Genomic DNA, 20,143 nt, shown 5'->3' with positions numbered 1-20,143 from the left:
TGCCCTTCACACTGAGGCAATCACTGTGCTATGTCCAAGAATGTAATCTGAGAAACAGTCCCTAAAAATGCGTAAAGTGTCACAAGGCAGAACAAAAAGATAGCTCACAATGAGTGTATGATGGAGAAGTATGTCTCAAAATGAGTGGAAGTGTTTGACATGTCAGTCGCTCAACTATACTAACCTTGCCTCTCGCCAACCTCCCGTCCTGGATGGGTGCTCCTTCCCCACGCAGCAGCGGATACAGGCCGAGTACTGGCTGACTGTGTACTCACTGCGGCCTTCACCCTTCTCCTGCCTGGCTATCAGCACAGGTCAACTGGCAAGAAGCTCAGAGTGCGAAGACATTCTACACAGATTCGAGCTCTTAAAGTTCCTCTGAAAGTGGCCTTCTTCATTCATAACATAATAAGACCAAAGGAGCATTCATGCAAAGATGTGCATCACCACACACACTACCTCAAATGAGTAGAGTGGAAACAAAAAAGGTGAATTGAAGTGTGGTAGTTACATATTCTGTTGTCAATTTGAGACTATTAATAGTGAAGGGGTGGGGTTTGGCAGGTTGTAGCTTGATGACCTCATTTGGAGCCACTAAGGAGATAAACAGCTCTCTGGAAGCGGACACAGGCTCACTCCCTGTGAGACACCCCTGCTGTCAAGACACATGGAGCTACGCTAGAGCTCTAGAGCTATAGCTGAAAGAGCCACATGAAGATGCCTGCCAGCGCTGAGCTGCTTACACTGCCACTGGATCCACAAGACTTTCCACCCACTGGCCTGTGATCTTCCTGCATTCAGCATCATTGCATGTGTTGCTGAGTCTGAAAAGGAATTTATATATTGGTTGGTATCGGACATATAGGCTAATAACGGACTTTATGGACTTGATCTGGATGGGGCGGGGATGTTTTCTCAATATATGATTGCTCTTTTAAATAAAGCTCTTTCTTATACACTTATGAGTGTCTGTGATTTTGTTTCTCTAGTCAACCTAGACTAACACACAAAGATACTTGTCTGTGTAGCTTATGAAACAATAACAGCAAAACTTACAGCATCCTGATACCTAGTGTGTGCCAGGCAATTAATCCTCACAACATGAAAATGAAATGGGTGTCCCTAACAACCTCACTTTGCTGATAAGGAAAGAAGCTTAATGAAGGTCAATCACGTGTCCAAAGTCAAACAAGTGTTCCTAGGTCCAAATAACTCAAAACCTCTAAGCTTGACTACAAAGTTATGCTAACACCCCAATAAAATGTCTTTCTTTCAATAGTGGCCTGTTTAATAACTGAACCCACTGACACTGCATTGATTGTGTAATGAATAGCAATGAGTAAATACTGAGAGTCTAACGTGCCTGGCACTGCTCTGAGTATAGCACTGGGAAAAGAGAGGTGAACAAAACAGGGCTCCCACTCTCGTGGAGAGCACGCGCCAGAGGGAGTGCAAATGGGCATCATCAACTCCATGAATACGTGAAACAGGCAAGATGTCAGGAAATATTAAGTGGTAAGGAGAAGATAAAGCAGGGAAGTCGGCGTGCAGGTGACAGTGGCAGGAAAAAGGCTGTTAACCGGTAGTCAAGGACGGCCTACCTGAGAAGGTGGTACTTGGGCCAAACCCTAAACGATGCAAGTAAGTTTCTGATAGAGGAGGTGCAAAGAAGAAGGTGATCATCAGTCCCACAAAACCTCAACCATTAATTCCAAGACTGCACAGAATTGAGCCCGTGTCCAGGAAAGTGACATTCAAAACCTGTTTTTCTTCAAGGGACCCTGGTGGCACAGTGGGTTAAGTGTTGGGCTGCTAACCAAAACATCAGTGGTTCAGAGCCACCAGCCACTCTGCAGGTCAATGCTTCTCAGCCTTCCTCATGCCGCGACCCTTTCATACATTTCCTCATGTTGTGGTGACCTCCCAACCATAACATTATTTTTGTTCATTTTGGACTGTTAAGGATGGGGCAACCCCTGTGAAAGGGCCATTCAAGCCCCCAAAGGGGTCACGGCCCACAGGTTAAGAACCGCTGCTGTAGGGGAAAGTTGAGGGTGTCTGCTCCCGTAAAGATTTACAGTCCTGGAACCGCTATGGGGCAATTCTACTCTGTCTTCTAAGGTTGCTGTGAGTCAGAATGGACTCTACTGCCGTTGAATTTGCGTTTGCTTCTCATTCCTCATGCACCTATGTGGGTGAGGAGTTTCGATGGGCAGGAGTGACCCTGGTTGGTCTTATGCCTGGGCCTCTTCTTTCTCCAATTCAGTTAGCCAAAGGGGAATTCCACAAGGAGGGCTTCTTCTGATACTTCTCAATGCACCCCTCCTCCTCTACTTCGTTTTGCAAAAGGGAAAATGGCAAGAATGTGTTTTTGTTCACTCATTAGGTTTGCGAAGAAGATCTACAACCAGACAGCACACACAGGATGTGAGGGAGAGAATTTATCCCACATCTGGGCAAAATCGTAGAAACCAAGCTATCCACCGTAGCACTGTTTCTAACAACAGAAGACTAGAAACCACTTGAACTTTCCATGGAGAACTCTTTGTAGTACACCCAAACAGTTACGTAGTACATTCTAAACAGCTGTCTTTAAAAAAGAGCTTAGAGTGGTAAGCATGCAATATCAGCTTTGCTGTAACTGTTCTGTGACTACAGATGAGAATGCCTTTGTTCTTTGGCTTGAAGGGTCAGGGTGCAACCCATTTACTCTCAAAAGAGCCCCCCCACATGTGGATTCCAACTCCTAGTGGCCCTCTAGGAGAGGACAGAACCGCTGCTTAGCGCTTCCAAGACTGAATCTTTTACGGGAGCAGACCTTCTCACCTTTCTCTCACAGGGCAGCTGGTGGGTTTGAACAGCTGCCCTCCTGGTTAACAGCCCAACACCAAACCCACTGCAACACCGGGTTCCTTACCCTCACATGGCTTAGCAAAAACTTCTAAGAGCAATAATATATGTATGTTGTGAAAGATGAAGCAAATATGATGACCAGTGTGCCTGTCTTATAAGCGTTCGGTAAGCTGGACATATTTGCACACTGAAAGGTTTGCAATGAATGTTCACACCCCGAAAAACCCTCCCTGAGAGCAGAGCTCTGTAACACCCAAATGATGAGCATTTTCAAAGCACTCGACTAACCAAAGTCCAACTAACCTTGCTTGGAAGGCAGCAATCCAAGCAAGTTCCTCTGGTGTCCTGTGTCTGGACCCAGGCAGCCTGCATGGCTCCCCACCCCATCCCATCTTCCTAGTCCATACTGGTGCCTGTGCACATTCTGGGCGATGACTCTCAAGTACCCTGGACTCCTCACAGGAAAAAATAAAGTCTGACTCATATCCATGTACTAGGTTATTTAAATCAGAGAAACGAAGATTTTAGAAAAATCTGAAAAGGCTGGACTACAAAAACAAGTCTCTGGCTAACATTCAATCAATAACGACACCCACTTTCCTAGACATTTTGAAGGATTCAAAATACAGGTGTTTAGTTCTCTGGCTTATATGATGCAGCATGAGAAAAAGATTTGGGTTCGAATCTTTGCTCTGTCACTTACCCGTATCTGAATGACCTTGGGCAAGTGATTTAACCTCTCTTCATCCCAGTCTTCTCATCTGGCAAACACTTTGTAATACACATATAATTCAGAGGGCTGGACTGAGTCTACTCGCTGCAGAGATGTTACTGACTCGATTCCCCAGTTCAGCGCCCGGAACTGGGGATGCAGCTTTGATCCTCATGGCCCTTACAGCTTACGGGCCCAGGCCGGCATTCGAAAGATGACCCATACGCTAAACCCTGATGGCCTGTCTGACAAATACCACAGACTGAAGGCACAGAAGGGCACTCCAGTCAGAGGGGACAGCATGTGAAAATGCACAGGCAAAGGGGAGCTAGGCAAGATTTTTTTTTTTTTAAGTGTCATGCTTACTCACAGAGAATGAGCAGGGTAAGCACTCCACAGAGGCGGGTAGGAAGAACAGACACTGGTCGGATAAGACGCATGCCCTTACCATTAGGTTCACTTATTACTCCACTCATCACAATGCAAAGAAGCAACCTTGAAGTAAGGGTCACCTTACTACACTGGTAACTTTTTAGGGTGACTTCGTGACTTAGTGTCACGTGTAGGAACGGAAGACTGAACAGAACAGCTACGTGTGAACTTTTCCCCTCCACCCTGGGTTAGTTAGGTACCAGGCTCACTCAGTCGTGCCTACACAAAAGGGTAGAGTAGACTTTTAAAATGGTGGTTACCGGAGCTGGTATTCTAAACAAACAGCAAGCAACTGAAATCCCTGGAGCGGTTGATAATTCAAACTTCCAAATCTAAGGCTCAGATGGTAAAGAAAGCAGATGGCTGTGCAATGTGCAAGCAAACCCACAAGAAAAACGGGCACAGGCAGACTGTGGTGGCACTGAGAGCAAACCGGAGCTACCACACTGGGGAAGGGAAAACAACATGGCCTTACAGACAGTCTCAGGGACCATCAGTGGATGAAAACAGACACCCCAGGCAAGGCTACCAGCGAGCGGCTATGGTGCATTTCTTACTCAGAAGCTTTGGCTGTCACAGAGCATGTTCGCTCACCAGAAACGAGGAGAACGTAGGTATTCAGATCCAACAACAACATGTCAGCCCCAGCTCAACCCTTCATACCCTGCAACCTGGGGCCAGGTTGGGATGAATTACGGATACATTAACATTACTAAAATGAAGAGTCAACACGAATTATAGTTGGAAGGAAATGACATTTCATCTGATACAAGCTGTTACTTTGTTTCGGAGAGGGGAAGGAGAAGGGCATGGGGACAGGATAAGACAGAATATGGCCTCACCAAGGCTACACTGTCATCCATTTCATGTGCGCATTCAAAAAACATGTATGGGTCATTCCTGAAAATGTACTGAGTACCCTTCAAATCCCTGAAATACATAAATGACGCCTCTTCAAAATATGAGGACTTCACAAAGTTCGTGGAAAAAATGGAGTTGAAAGATAAGAAATTTTCCCACACATTGTTGGAAGCCCCAGTGTATGGTATGCTAGAAGATAAAATAAACACATTATGGTTGTAAAAAAGTGAAGGGGGGGAGGGAGGTTGTCTGGGAGTGAGGAGCACTCTGCTTTTAAATATGATACTTACTGAAAAGATGACTTTGGAGCTAAGAGTAAAGGTGGCTGGAGGGAAAGCTGTTGGGAGAGAAAGGCCTCAGGGAGGTTACGGCTAAAGCCGAGAGCGTACCTGACACAAGGTGGGCCAGGCGCCCTAGTTAACGCTCGCTCGGGGTAAGGCGGGCTGTAGACAGAGGCAGGCCATGATAGATTCCTGTGGCTGCTGCTTGCGACTAGGCTGTAAGGGGCAAGAGTTAAAATTTTAAAAAGACAACACAGGAAGACGCATCGAGCTCATGGCAGAGCTGCAGTAAGAACATGGCGGTCGTCTCCCTGGTAATGACGGCTCCAAATGCAATTGGATGGTATTATTTTGGTTCCTTTGCTGGCAACTTGGACCTCTAAATGGTAGCGCATGCCATACACCAGAAACAACATTTATTTCTAGATTGAAAACTGTTCAAGCTTGAAAACCAAGTCAGAAAACCACAAAAAGAACAATTAGTAGAGGTGACTGAAAACGGTTTCAACTTGACTCCAGCATGACACAGCAAGGACTGTATGTCAGGGGCTTTGCTGAGAGAGAAGCAAGCAGCAGGCACAACGCTTAGTCAAGGCATGGCGCTGAGGTCAGACTCCATCATCACTCACTCAGCTGTGTAATTTAAGTTCTTTGCACCTGTTTCCTCATCTCTTAAATGGGGGTAATAATATTAATAATCATAACAGGACAATCCAGTCCATGCTGACTCAAGGCAACCATGATGACAGCGTGAGATGATACATCTCTATGGGAGCAGACAGCCTCATCCTTCGATGGAGGGTTTGAACTGCTGACCTTATGATTAGCAGTCTAATGCTTACCCCAGGTTGTGGGAACTAAATGTGCTCATTTATGGAAAGCGCCTAAAAAAAGCTCCCAGCACCTGTTGGGTGTTCCATAAATGTTTGCCAGAGTCATTGTTAACTGCAACACCATCCCCACTGGATTGACTAGAGAAAACAAGGCTGGATGGGGCTCAGACCTTGAGAAAACTGAGCTGAATCCACACCTGGGTCTATCTGATCGCCTTCCTTCCTAGAGTACATCGAGAGTAAAGGAAAAGACGTGCCCCGAGGATGAGCAGAAGCAGAATCAGGAAGCATGGCTTCAACTGCTCAGTAATCACTCCCTCAGCAGTGAGTGGGAGCCATCCTCGGTGCTGGGCCTGGGGAGGAAAAGACCCACAAGACGGAGTCCTGTCTCTAGGTACTTTTACTGTGGGCAGGGGTCATTCTTAGGCACCAGCTACAGGCTTGTGACTTCAAGTCACTTCCTCATAAAATAGATATCTCTGAGGGCCTCCCTGCCGGCTCTGAAATTTCAATGATTCCCTGTTTTGCTTTTTTCTTGTGTTTCACAAGACGCCAGAATGGGGAAAACTATCAATACAAAAGTTAGGACATTTTGGTAAAGAAAATATATACAATATATATTCCCCTTCACATGCACTTTATGATATGATAAATTTCACTCATACCAGGACACCACTACCAACTACTTACACATCACTTTTCAAAATGCTGTCAAATACAAATTGATTACTTGTGAGATTTCAGCTTGTCGTGCTCAGCATCAGTCCCCATGCAAGGGCTAATCAACACTAAACAAAACCACTGCCTTTCAAGTCGCAGGAAGCCGCAGTCTCTTCCCTATGGTGGGGAACTGAATTATTAAAAGATTAAAAACCAAATGCCATCACCTTTTGGCTTTATTTCCCTGTGGGAAAATTGTTTGAACCAAACTAGGTAAGAAACTACCTGCCAGGTTACTTAAGAAAAACCACTACACTTAAATATACAGAGGTGCCATACATAAATGAATATATATGCGTGTATAGAGAAAAAACGGTGTGGAGTGACTGGTACGATCATGATGAAAGGTCTGACTGGGCTCAGGCGCATCCACATGCGGAGAAAGCATCACCTGACAAGAGCCTGCCCATAGAAACATCACAAGAAAGCTATAAATAGGGCTTTAAATCTATACTTTGGGCAAAAATGTGAGGCAGAAAATAAATACAGGCAGCATGTTTACTTTTAGCCGCACGTATCCTGAAGGGGAAAAAAGCAGAGCTTAATTAACTACACCCAGACCTCTTATCCCATTAAGGCTTAAATCTGGATCAAGGACACAAAGGTCCCATAAGAAGTATTCAAAGTGGCAAAGTATTATACTTACTCAGCAAACACCTGTTCCTCTCCACCTGCCTGTCCCACGCACGGGCCACTCACTTTCCACACTCACATCAGAATTTTCTAGTAAGCCATGTGCAACTGGTGTCCGTTCCTCCTTGTTTGGTGATTTTGGAGATGATCGACTGCTTCCCTTAGCCCTTTTCTCTCGTGTTGGGGGGGAGATTAGGCAACAGCACTTCCATTCACATTGCGGGGGAGGGGGGGTGGCACCCAAGCACAGGGTTCTCTGGGGTAGTGCCCTGCAAGTACTTGTCTAAAGACCAAAATGTGGGCAGGGCACAGGGGCGGGGGTGGGCTGGGTAAGAGGAAAGTGCTCAGCATCACTGAGGGTCCCGCTGGAGCAGCTAGAGGCGGGAAGAAGTGCTGAGAACAAGGTGTGCTAAAGCATGAGAAAGGAAATGCACAAAAGACCATGTGCCATAGTATGCAGTCCTGCTGAGAGCCCAGAGCCGAGCTGATCTAATTGAGCCCACAGATTGTACTAGAGAGTTGTGGATATTTTCATCTCTCTCACATCTCTATCTTTCACACATTATCAGCTTTGGGATTTGGGTGTGGGGCGCCATTTTGAGGACACCAAGCTTGGACAGAACAAGGTATGGTAGGGGTAGGGGTGCTGCATTAAATGCACACCTACTTACGGTGAGCTATCTGTGTGCACGTAACTGCCTGTCCAGCTCCTGGAGTCCCTTCCAACAAAGGCCATTTGCAGGGCACCACTCCTGCCAGGGCTGCAGCAGCAGAGCCCCGCCCAGCAGAAGCAGGCCTGCGCTGCTCATGTGGGCTTGAACCAAGCTCTAGTGGGGAACCTGTGCTACCCAAGAGTGTACTGCCAGGGGATCTGTGGCTTCCCCACCCCAAAAGAGCTCCATTTTTAAAGTTTTTAAATATTCAGTGTGACTTAAAAACTTGTTCTTTAGGACCAAAATCCAAATGAGCACTGTGTGCAGCAGAAGACAAGGTCGGGGGAAATGAGTCTGAAGCAATTATGTGCAAAACCCATTCACAGGGCCTGGCCTGTGGTGGCAGCTGCCACGGACTTTCTTCTCCTTGAGAATGCAAATGATTAAGATAGATTAAATACCTACTTTGCTTAAATACTCTTGATAATGAGTTTCTTTCCTTCTTTTAAGGGTGTTTGATGTTGACAGTTGATGGATCTTGAGTTAAATTGTTTTAATTCAAAACAGCACCATCTGTTGTTAGGATCTGCTGGCTTAAGAGAGGGAGGCAAGAAACAGCACTGCGGAGAGTCAGAGAAGGTGACAGAAAAGCAGCTGATCTAGAGAAATGTGCGGAAAGACAGGTGGTGGGCTGGAAAGAGCACTGCACAGCGAGTCCAGACTGGAATTCTGGTCCCAGCTTGGCCACTTACCTAGCCATAAGATCTAGAACTGTTCATTATCGGTAAAATGAGGAGCCTGGCTTAAAGATGACGATGACAATGGCAATCAATACTGGCAACTACAATGACTAGTACTCACTACGTGCCAGGCACTAAGTTAAGGTTTTTATACAGATCCTTTTAGGTGTAACCTATTTACACCTTGTTTATATTTCTCATGCCCAAGAGTATAAGGGGGCATAAAAAAAGTCATGAGAAAATTCCACTATCTCTTTGTTTTTTTCTTTTTGTATACACTTTTTTTGAAGTCCTCTGATATATATTAACAGTGTCTTCATTTTTTTAAAAAACATTTTATTAGGGGCTCATACAACTCTGATCACAACCCATACATATACATACATCAATTGTATAAAGCACATCTGTACATTCTTTACCCTAATCATTCTCAAAGCATTTGCTCTCCACTTAAGCCCTTTGCATCAGGTCCTCTTTATTTTTCGCCCTCCCTCCCCACTCCCCCTCCCTCATGAGCCCTTGATAATTTATAGATTGTTATTTTGTCATTATCTTGCCCTATCCGGCGTCTCCCTTCACCCCCTTCTCTGTTGTCTGTCCCTCAGGGAGGAGGTCACATGTAGATCCTTGTAATCGGTTCCCCCTTTCCAACCCACTCACCCTCTACCCTCCCAGTATCGCCCCTCACACCCCTGGTCCTGAAGGTATCATCCACCCTGGATTCCCTGTGCCTCCAGCTCCTATCTGCACCAGTGTACAACCTCTGCTCTATGCAGTCTTGCAAGGTAGAATTCAGATCATGGAAGTTGGGGGGAGGTGTCTTCATTTTTAAAATGAGAAAACCAGGGCTGAGTGCAGTAAAGTCATTTGCCCAAGGTCACCCTACAAGTGATGGTAGAGCCAATGTGTGTGTGCGACTCCGGGATCTGCACTCATTTCCACTGTCCCACACTGCCCCAGGACCTTTGGGAACAAACAGCTCTACAATAATTCTGCCCCCTCCTCCAGGGTCCGTATTTGCATTTGCTCTGAGTCATCACTGAGGCAAAAGCCAAGATGGGCACTAAAGCATGTCTGATGTAGCAATCTTCATCTGCTGAGTGAAGGGTGCGGTGTGGCACACACACGCTATTACCACAAAGAGAAGTCTTTCTTTTCCTCGGCTCCATTTGTAATTAGAATGTTTATGTCTTATTAAAAATTAGTGAAAAACCTAACTAGAATCAGTGGAAAATCCCCAGCATTTGCTTTTTTTTGAAAGGCTATCTAAGTATCTTCCAAGATATGTTTATTCATTTGGAACCATAGTATTGATTTATAAAAGGAGTGATCTTGTTCCCATTAATCATGTGTACCAACTGTAGCCATGGGAACAAGTTGGGGGATGAGGGGAAAGGGGTCAACACAGACATTCCACAGACTGTCAGCTTGCTTTTTGTGGGGCAAGGTTAATTTTTCAAACAGGAAAATGTAGAACTCTCCAAAATCAGTGCACTAATTCCAGACAATTTAAACTTAATTCTTCAGAAATACTGATAGTTCAAATTAAGAGGCTGAAGAAGACTGGGAAAACAGCAGAGCTCCCAACAAGATGAAGAGGTAGCACACAGTGTATCAAAAAGACAGAAAGAAATGACAATATACTAGAAGACCACGATTCAGGCACTAGCAGCACAGTTATTTTTGCTGCCAGACCCTGGACCAGACCCTAGAACTGTCTGCCTTCAGGAAATAACAAGCATAAGATGCTGAGTGAAGGTTATTTCAGGGGTTCGGTGTACTGGAGAAGCTGGAGGAGAGAGACAACTGAGAGAAGCTCGAACTGGCTGGGCAGGGATTGCTACTTGCGGTTTCTTTTTTTAAAATCATTTTATTGGGGGCTCATACAACTCTTATCACAATCCATACATACATCAATTGTATAAAGCACATTTGTACATTCGTTACCTTCATCATTCTCAAAACATTTGCTCTCCACTTAAGCCCCTGACATCAGCTCCTTATTTTTCCCCTCGCTCCCCACTCCCCCTCCCTCATGAACCCTTGATAATTTATAAATTATTATTTTGTCATGTCTTACACATTTTGACGTCTCCCTTCACCTACTTTTCTGTTGTCCATCCCCCAGGGAGGAGGTCATATTTAGATCCTTATCATCGGTTCTCCCTCTCTACCCCACCCTCCCGGTATCTCTACTCTCACCAAAGGTCCTGAAGGGATCATCTGTCCTGGATTCCCTGTGTTTCCAGTTCCTATCTGTACCAGTGTACATGCTCTGGTCTAGGCAGATTTATAAGGTAGAATTGGCATCATGACAGTGTCGGGGGGGGGGGGGAGAAGCATTTAGGATTCCTAACTAGAGGAAAGTTGCATGTTTCATCATTGCTAAATTGCAACCTGACTGGTTGGTCCCCTCCCCGTGACACTTCTGTAAGGGGATGTCCAGCTTCCTACAGATGGGCTTTGAGTCCCCACTCCGCACTCCCCCTCATTCACAATGATGTGCTTCTTCCATGTGGGCTTTGTTGCTTCTTGGCCACTGGTTTACCTTCACGCCTTTACGACCCCAGAGGCTGTATCTTTTGATAGCAGGACTCCATCAGCATGCTGTTTCTACAGTTGGGAGTAGGGTCACCAGTGTTTATCACCATCTATCACTTTCATTACTATGTATCATTTTACATATAAATGTTTGTTTTTAACTTCACAATTCTATTGTGGACCGTGAATAAAAATTCTATACTATCAGAAAAGTGTAAGCCAGGATACGTGTTTTTTAATTGAAATTTAACTTAATAAAGAGCATCCTACAATTCAATAAACTTTAAAGGGAATTCCAATGGTCTACGATCAGGGAAAGGATTCTTGGAGTGACAGTACCCAAACCCTATATAGCACAAAGGAAGAAGCACTGATCGACAGTAAAAAAAAGTAGAAGCCACTCCATAAGGGGAAGGGGGGAGGCAAAAGTTTACAGTGTGTAAATGGAGACATACAAATGGCCAACTCATCTAAGAAAAGGAAGTCCAGTCTCTTCGTTAATATACACAGAGCTTAACAAAACAAAAACCAAAAGCACACCATTTTCCTCCTAGCAAACTGGCCAAAATGTTCCCATGTTCCTATCTAGTGCTGACAAAGGAATGGATGGCACTGTGGTCGTAGGGCTCATTGACAAAGTTGTTTTCTTCCTATTTGCTGTAACTGCTAAAACTGCTATAATAATGTGTTATCTTTAAAAGTGAAAGTACAGCTCCAGGGTCTGAGGGATGAAGGTACCAAGGTCCGGGGCTCCCACGTGTCTGGTGGAGAGGTGCTGATTCCCCGCCCCCCACATGCAGATCAAGTTGTTTGTATCCAAGGCGGGCGAGGGCCTGGGCGCCTCGTCGGGTGACGGCGTGCCAGGCGCGGACCACAACAGCCTGGACTCCAGCCTGACGCGGGGGAAGATCGAGGAATAGATCAAGGAGGTGGAGGAGAAGCAGCCGGAGATGAAGTCGGGCTTCATGGCCACCTTCCTGGACTTCCTCAAGTCCGGCAAGCGCCACCCGCCACTCTACCAGGCCGGCCTGACGCCCCCGCTCAGGCCCGCCCCCCCCCCAAGAGCGTGCCATCCTCCGTGCCAGCTCCAGCGCCCCGGCACGCCCCTGCCTCACCCGCCGCTGGCCGGCGCCTTCGGGCTGGGGGGCGCCCTGGAGGCCGCCGAGAACGAGGGGATGGGCCTGGGCTGCCCCTCGCCCTGCAAAGGCCTGGACGAGGAGCTCAAGCGGAACCTGGAGAGGCTGCCTTCGTTCTCCTCGGACGAGGAGGATTCTGTGGCTAAGAACCGAGACCTGCAGGAGAGCATTTCCTCTGCCATTCCCGCCCTGGACGACCCGCCCCCTCGCCAGGCCCAAGGATCCTCCGCCTGCCCCCACAGGCCTCCACTGGCCCCTGCTGCGGCGACCCCCTCCCGGGGCTGCCCAGCGCCAGCAGCAAAGGCACGCCTGGTGAGCTGCTCCTCCTCCCCCCCCCCCCCCCCCGTTGGATTTGGGTGCAATGGGCTGATTTTTCTGAGGCAGCGGTCGGCCTGATGAAGTAGTTGTGCACTGTTCCCATGGATTCCATCCACGTTGTAGCTGATGTCACCGTGTGGCCTCATGGCATCTAGGGATAGCTTCCTCATTTTACCCTGAGAAATCCTGTGGATTAGTAGTGACCCCAGAGTGGTTGTAGGGGGCGGGGCGAGAAGGACAGGGCTGGTGGTAAGTGCTTGGGACGGGTGATGGGTTCTAGGAAGTCAGGCATGGAGCCTGAGAACAATTCTTAAAAGAAAAAAAACATATAAACACAGTGCCATGGGGGGGGGGGTTAGTGAAAGTACAAAATATGGATGGATGGGGATGAAAGAAAGGAAAAGGAAGAGGGAAGTTGGTCATAACGTTTGCGCAAAATCTTGGCTCTATTGCTTGGCCATCATGTGGCCCCCAAGAAAGTCATCTCACTATAAATTCCATTTCTCCTTGGGCTAAGTATAGAAATAATACATATGTTATAAAGTTGCTTCTAGATTTAGAAATAATGTAAAGCACCTAGCATAGTGTTTGTCAAACTGTAAATATATATATGAAATCTTAGAGAGGCGGACACAAGAGATTCTGAGCTATCCTAAAGTGGCAAAGAGAATTGGGGAAGGGGGTGAGAGACACTTCACCCCTTCCCTAGACAGGCCTCTATTGGCAGCCTGTCTGCCCACTGCACCACATTTTTCATTTGTAAGTTAACTTTGCTCCTAATTATCTGCTTTGCAGTTGGATCTGCTGACCTTACATCTGAAGGGCAATCCTGTATCTGCTTAAATGATCAAAAAAAAAGCAGTGCATATTTTACCCACAAATTCCATGGCTGGAAAATTACCTATAGAATCCAGCCAAAATGAAGATATTAATTTAATTATTTTCATTTCAATCATTTTCATTTAACGAGAAGCCTGCCATTAATAATGCAAAAATCTAACTTACTAAATTCCATTAAAATGTATTAAAAACAGGAGAAGGGGATTAAGATAGTTACTTAATGCCAAACACCAAAAGTAATTTAAACCAGCAGTTCTCAACCTGTGGGTCCCAACCCTTTCACAGGGGTTGCCCGATTCATAACAGTATCCAAATCAAAGTTATGAAGTAGCCATGAAAATAATTTTATGGTTGGGAGGTCACCACAACATAAGGAACTGTATTAAAGGGTCGTGGCATCAGGAAGGTTGAAAACGACTGCTTTAGATAGATAAGAATTAAAAATATAAAAACAAATCGCAGAAAAACATTGAGGGAAAAGAATGTGAAAGCTTGACAACTACTTTCAATGTTCAGAAGAGAATATATATACACACAAAAAGATCAATAGATTTGATTAAAGAAAACATAACTTTTATGTTAAGATAATATAACCAATCAAAGACAAATAACAAATTGGGTAATATATGCCACAAGGGCTTAATAAGAAAGCAATGACAAACGTTTATACAAATATGCCAAGATATATGTTCAAGAATATTCAATAAGCATTTTTAATGAAAACTTGTCTATCAATAGGAAGAAAGTTGAGTATTATACAGCTATATAATGGGAATAACATATTTAACATATCTTTCTATTATTGAATGAAAGAAAATTGTAAAATAATTTCTCTAGTAAGAGCCCAGACCTGTTTTTGAAAATCATACCCAACATACTTGACTTATATAAGAAGGGGTCGTAAAAAACTAGCCATCGAATCAGTTGATATATCTCAGTGGTGAAGGGAAAGTGAAGGGTAGAAATCCCACCCAGTCATTCGCTTTTCACTTTTTAGGCTGCTATGGTGTTTGTTCATTTGTCTTATAATAAACAGTATTTTTAAATTACAAAGAAAGCAATACTGTGGCAACTCAACTCACTGCCAACAATTCATAGAAACTATATTGAATTGTAAGCATTTTAGTTTTATCCTGTTAGGTGCAGATAAGATTTTATTATTGTTTGTTTGAAAATTATACATGGCTAAAGAGTTATGTGAAAGTGTCAAATTGACAAGGGGTGGTCTCAGGTAGTTACATAATCTGGTGTCAATTTGGGACTCGGGAGGATTAAGAGTGAAGGGGTGGAGTCTAGTCTGTCAATCAGGCCTCTGTGTGGGCATGGCCTCCTGAGAATTCTGGGAACTCGTGCATTTCCTCTGTGGATGTGGGAGACACTTCTCTGTGGCTCTGCTCACTCCCTGAGCCTCTCTATTGACAAGACACATGGCTCAACGCCCTGGGAGCCGGAGAAGCCATGTAGAGACCCCTGCCAGCACTGAGATGTTTACGCCACTGGATCCACAAGACTTCCAATCCACTGGTCTGTGATCCTCCTGCATTCAGCATCATTGCATGTGTTTCATGAGTCTGAAGGGGACTTCAATACGGGCTAATATTGGACCTATGGACTTAATCTGGGCTGGGCTGGGACTTTTTCTCAATATTCAACTGCTCTTGCATATAAACCTTTTTCTTATACACATCTGAGTGTCTATGAATTTGTTTCTCTAGTCTACCCAGATTAACACAGAGACCCTATAAACCAGAACTATCCCACAAGGTTTCCAAGGCTATAAATCTTTATGGGAGAAGAAAGCCTCATCTTCCTCCCTTGGAGCAACTGGTGGTTTCAAACTGCTGACCTTGCAGTTGACAGCCCAGTCAGTAGCCCATTATGCCATTAGGGCTCCTCCCTACCCTGGCAACCACTTCTAACTGCCTCTCAACAGCAATTCTTCTTTCTCAGTAATTTTGAAAGTGAGTTGTATATTTTCTTGGCTGGGACTTGATTCTTAGTGATCTGGCAGTTTTGTTATAGTCTGGCAGTTATGTCATGATGTAGCCATCTTCCATAATAAGCTGTGATAACATATAATCGCTTCCATGATGAAATCTGCTATGATTAGCCAATAAGATGAAGGGGGATTTCCTCAAAGGTGTGGTGACCACTGACTATATATGGACATTCTGGCAAAACTCTCTAGTTCTTAACTCCCTACATCCTGTGCCTGGTTCATCATCACCTGACCTCTGGTTCTTTGCACTTTCACCAAAGACCTTCAATACTGCCTGCCAGTCTCGGGACTTGTTAACCTCCCCCCCCCCCCCCCCCTGTGAACTAGAGACTGTCTCCGTCTTGCTTGACATTCTTCTGTTTGAGCTGCCAATATGGAGTTCATCAACCCTTGCAGCTATATAAGCCAGAAGACACCAGTATGACATCTGACCCGAAGACCTAGGAAAGTTTCCAGTATCTACAATCACATGAGCCATTTCTGAGATAAATTTTTCTCCATGTATAAACATACATATAAACTTCACTGGTTTTGCTTCTCAGTGTAAGAGAGCAATGGAACCCATTTGTTTGTTTGTTTGTTTCAATAGAACCCATTGCTACTCAGCTAAAAGACTATTAAAACTAGGTATAGTTATGGCTAAGGATCTAGGTTCAGGTCAATAAAACAGAACCAAACTGTTCTAGACAGGTTCTAAGAAACCTGCTTAAAAGCTCATAATGACTTTTTCAGACTCTTCTTTCTCCCTTCTCCCTCCTGGTTACTGCTAGGTGGAGGCTAGGGCCCTAGCAGCCATCTTGGACAACAAAGGTAAACCTGGAAATGAAAACTATGCACAAGAAAGCATCTTGGCCCCTGAACAATGGCACTCCCACACCAGCCTTGATAGACTTTGAGAAGTCTATGCTATTTGTGAAGTTATTTGCAAAGTCCCTGGGTGGTATAGTAGGAACCCTCGTGGAGTCGTGGTTACATGCTGGAGCTGCTAACCTCAAGGTCAGCAGTTCAAAACAACCTGCCACTTTTCAAGAGAAAGATGAGGCTTTCCTCAAAACCCACAAGGGGCAGTTCTACACTGTCCTCTATACAGTTGCTATGCGTCAGAATCAACTCAAGGGCAGTGGGGCGGGTTTTTGAGTTGGGGCGGTGTAAACAGTTAACCTGCTCAACTGCTAACTGGAAGACTGGAAGCTTGAGCCCCTCAGAGGCACTATGGAAAAGGCTTGCAGGGTTACTTTTATTTTAAAATGTTAGCCACTGAAAATTCTATGAAACATCATTCTACTTCTGACACACACAGAGTCAACCATGTTTTCGAAATGACTCTACAACAATTGGTTGGTGTTATTTTCAGCCAAACGTAACCTTGATATAAATACAAAGACAAAATTTAGCAAAGTAACAGGTTGTGTGTATGTGGGGGGGGGGGACACACCCACATCTAGGTAATAAATACAAAGGCAAAAGTTTAACCTCTAAATAAAGAAACAAATAAACACAGTAAGCAACTCTGGCTCACCTGCCACAAGTAAAATAACTACTAAATGAAGAAACAAATAAACACAGTAAGCAACTCTGGTTCACCTGTCAACTGTTCTGTTTTCATTTGTTTCAACAATCTTTTCCAATTCTCATGAAAGTACCCTCAAAAAGGCCAGCAAATATTGACAGTGGGGTGTAAATTGGTATAGTCATTTGGGAAAACAATTTGGCAATGTACCAAAAGTCTTTTAAAATTCATACTTTATTCCAGGTCTAGGTAAAATATTATGAGCACACACCACCCTGTAACTCTCCTGGATGCAGCTATAAAACCGGAATAGCCTATAGGAACAGCTATTCCATTCTCAACAGTAAACAACAGCAGGGGAGATTAGGGAAGAAGACCAGTACCACAGAATCAGTGATGAGTTTACCATTTGTTTATCCTTCTAGATCCCCCCAGGCTGACCTCCATGCTGCCCCAAACCAGAAGTGTGCATTAGTGTAGACAGACAGTACTCTAGGAGGACATCGCTAATGTTGGCTTACGTTGAAAAAAAGGTAGCCTGGCTCAGAAAGAATGGATTTTAAAAAATCATGTGTTGGGGTAGTTTCCCTTCTCTTTTCTTGCATTTCTCTTGTTTCCCTGCCAGCCTCATTGCAGTGGTGGTGACCATAGGAACACTGAAGAGCCTACAATTTTGAGGGTGAGAAAATGTGCTCTCCAATCAGTGGCCACAAGAGAGTGAAGCAAACTCCCTAACTTCTAATCTCTCTCCACCCACCTGCTGCTTTGCCCCAGATGCAACTGTGAAGAAAAGGACACAGCAAAGTAAATAAAGCCTTAGCTTTCTGGGCCAACAGGCTCAAAAGGGAAGGTCCAAGAAACCAGAAAGTGTAAGATCACAGAAAGAGGTGCTTGGAAAAATGACCTTTATCATTGCTGGCTTCCACCCTATGCTGTACATGCACAGAACCAACCCCCGAGATCATAAAACGGGCTTTAAGAACTGGACTTCAGGGTAGATGACCACTTAACTCGCAGGTTACACAGTGGGCGGTGTATAAAGGAATTCAACCCAAATGGCAACATAATGGCTTTGTACACAGTGAGACAACCCAGTGGGAGCAAAGTTGAAGCCTAAGTGCCCAAACTCAACAGGATTGATTGTTGTTGAAATAAAAATATTCATTTTCTCTGTATAATTTAAGTAGATTCCAGAGTTTTCCTAATACAAAATTACTTGGCATAAAAGAAGTCTCAGGAAAACCTCACTTCGCATGAATAAAAATGCCACTACCAAGATGCCAGAGACATTAAAACTTTCTGACAAAGACATTAAAATGCTGTTATAAAAATGATCCTAAAAGAGCAAGCCCTCTTGAAATGAATTTTAAAAAACAAAAATACTCAGAAAAAAATTTTAAACATAAAGAAGTCAAATAGAATTTTTAAAGGTGAAATACACAATAATTTTATTTTCCTTAATTTTAAAGTCTTAGCAGATAGGCTCAAAACAGAATTGTAATAAGAAATGAAGGGTTGCTAATGTTGTAGATAGAAATTATGTACTTTAAATCACAAAGAAAAGAGTTTTGTTATTTTAATGAACGTGGTCCGAGTTAAGTGGAAGATCAGGCAGCTAATGTTTGTACCCAGAGTTCTCAAGAGGTAGGAAAAAGAGTTTCAGAAAAAGATTTGATGAAACTGGCTGACAGTTGCCCAAATTGGAAAAAGATTATCCTAAAGCTTATATAGAAATGACAAGGTTCTAGAATAGCAAAATAATTTTGAAGGAAAAAAGAGAACTTGAAAATCCCAATTTCAAAACATTCTACAAAGCTACATTAAAATGGCATGACACTGGCATAAGGAGAGACACCTCAATCAATAGAATAGAAAGAACTGAGAATCCAAAAATGAATCCTTACATTTATGATTAGTTTATTTCCAACAACGGTACCAAGTAATTCAAAGGTAAAAGAATAAAACTTTGAGCAACATAGCTGAGTATTAAGTGGTCTTATATGAGGGGTTTCAAATGTTAATGGAATGAAAATATGATGAAATCTTTCTAGGAACTTTTTGAAGCCCTCCCGTACAAAAATATGAATTTATGTCCTTATTTCATAACGTGCGTGGAGGCCCAGGTGCAGTGGTTGAAGTGCCTGGCTAATAATCACAAGCTATCAAGCCCACCAGTTGCTCCACAGGAGAGAGATGTGACAAAGCCCCAGGGGACAGATGGACTCTGAGTAGGAATGCCCTGGATGGCAATGAGTTTGGTTTTAGATTGTCATACCCTACACAAAAACAATTCAAAATGGATCATGAATCTAAATGGAAACTGTAAACTATAAAACGTAAACAAGAAAAATAAGAGAAAATATTTGTGGCCTGAGCTTATGCAGAGATTTCTTAGATATGACCCAAAAGCCCAACCTGTTGAAGGGGGGAGGGGAAAAAGGACTAGCTCGCATCAAAATTTAAACTTTCACCCTGCAACAGCTACTGTTAAGAAAATTAAAAGACAAGCCACAGATTAGGAGAAATATTTGCAAATCACATATCTGACATGTCGGATACAGAATATACAAAGAACTGTCCAACTCAGCAGGAAGAAAACCAACAACCAATAAAGCAAAGTAGGCAAATGACATGAACAGACACTTCATCAAGGAGGATATACAGATGGGACATGAGCACGTGAAAAGATGTTCAACATCATTAGCAATCAGGGAAATGCAAACTAAAATCATGATAAGACACTATGACAAAACGATTAGAATCGATAAAAAATACTGACAATACTAAGTGTTAACAAGGATATCGAGCAAATAGAACTAGTTCTCTTACACTGAGCATGGCACCGCCGAATGATACAGCCACTGTGGAGAATTTGGTAGTTACTTACAAAGTTAAATACACACCTCTCAGACGCATCCGACCCACTGACATGGGGTTCATTCCAACTCACAGCAGCCCTCTTTAAGGCTTCTGAGGCTGTGGATGCTTCCCATAACAGACAGCCTTGTCTTTGTCCTGCAGAGTAGCTGGTGGGTTGGAATCACTGACCCACAGTTAAGCAGCAGCACTGCCATTCTTGAG

At 44.1% G+C, this 20,143-nt stretch overlaps 1 protein-coding gene across 1 annotated transcript in view; it reads right to left on the bottom strand.

Annotated features, from left to right (window-relative positions):
- MED27 (mediator complex subunit 27) overlaps positions 1 to 20,143 on the bottom strand; it is a 254,521-nt gene that overhangs the window by 184,232 nt on the left and 50,146 nt on the right. The window lies entirely within an intron of this gene.

The sequence above is a fragment of the Tenrec ecaudatus genome, chromosome 10 (assembly GCF_050624435.1).
Source record: "Tenrec ecaudatus isolate mTenEca1 chromosome 10, mTenEca1.hap1, whole genome shotgun sequence".
Lineage (NCBI taxonomy): Eukaryota > Metazoa > Chordata > Mammalia > Afrosoricida > Tenrecidae > Tenrec > Tenrec ecaudatus.
Note: the sequence above shows the minus strand (reverse complement) of the source record. Positions and strands in the feature narration are given on the sequence as shown.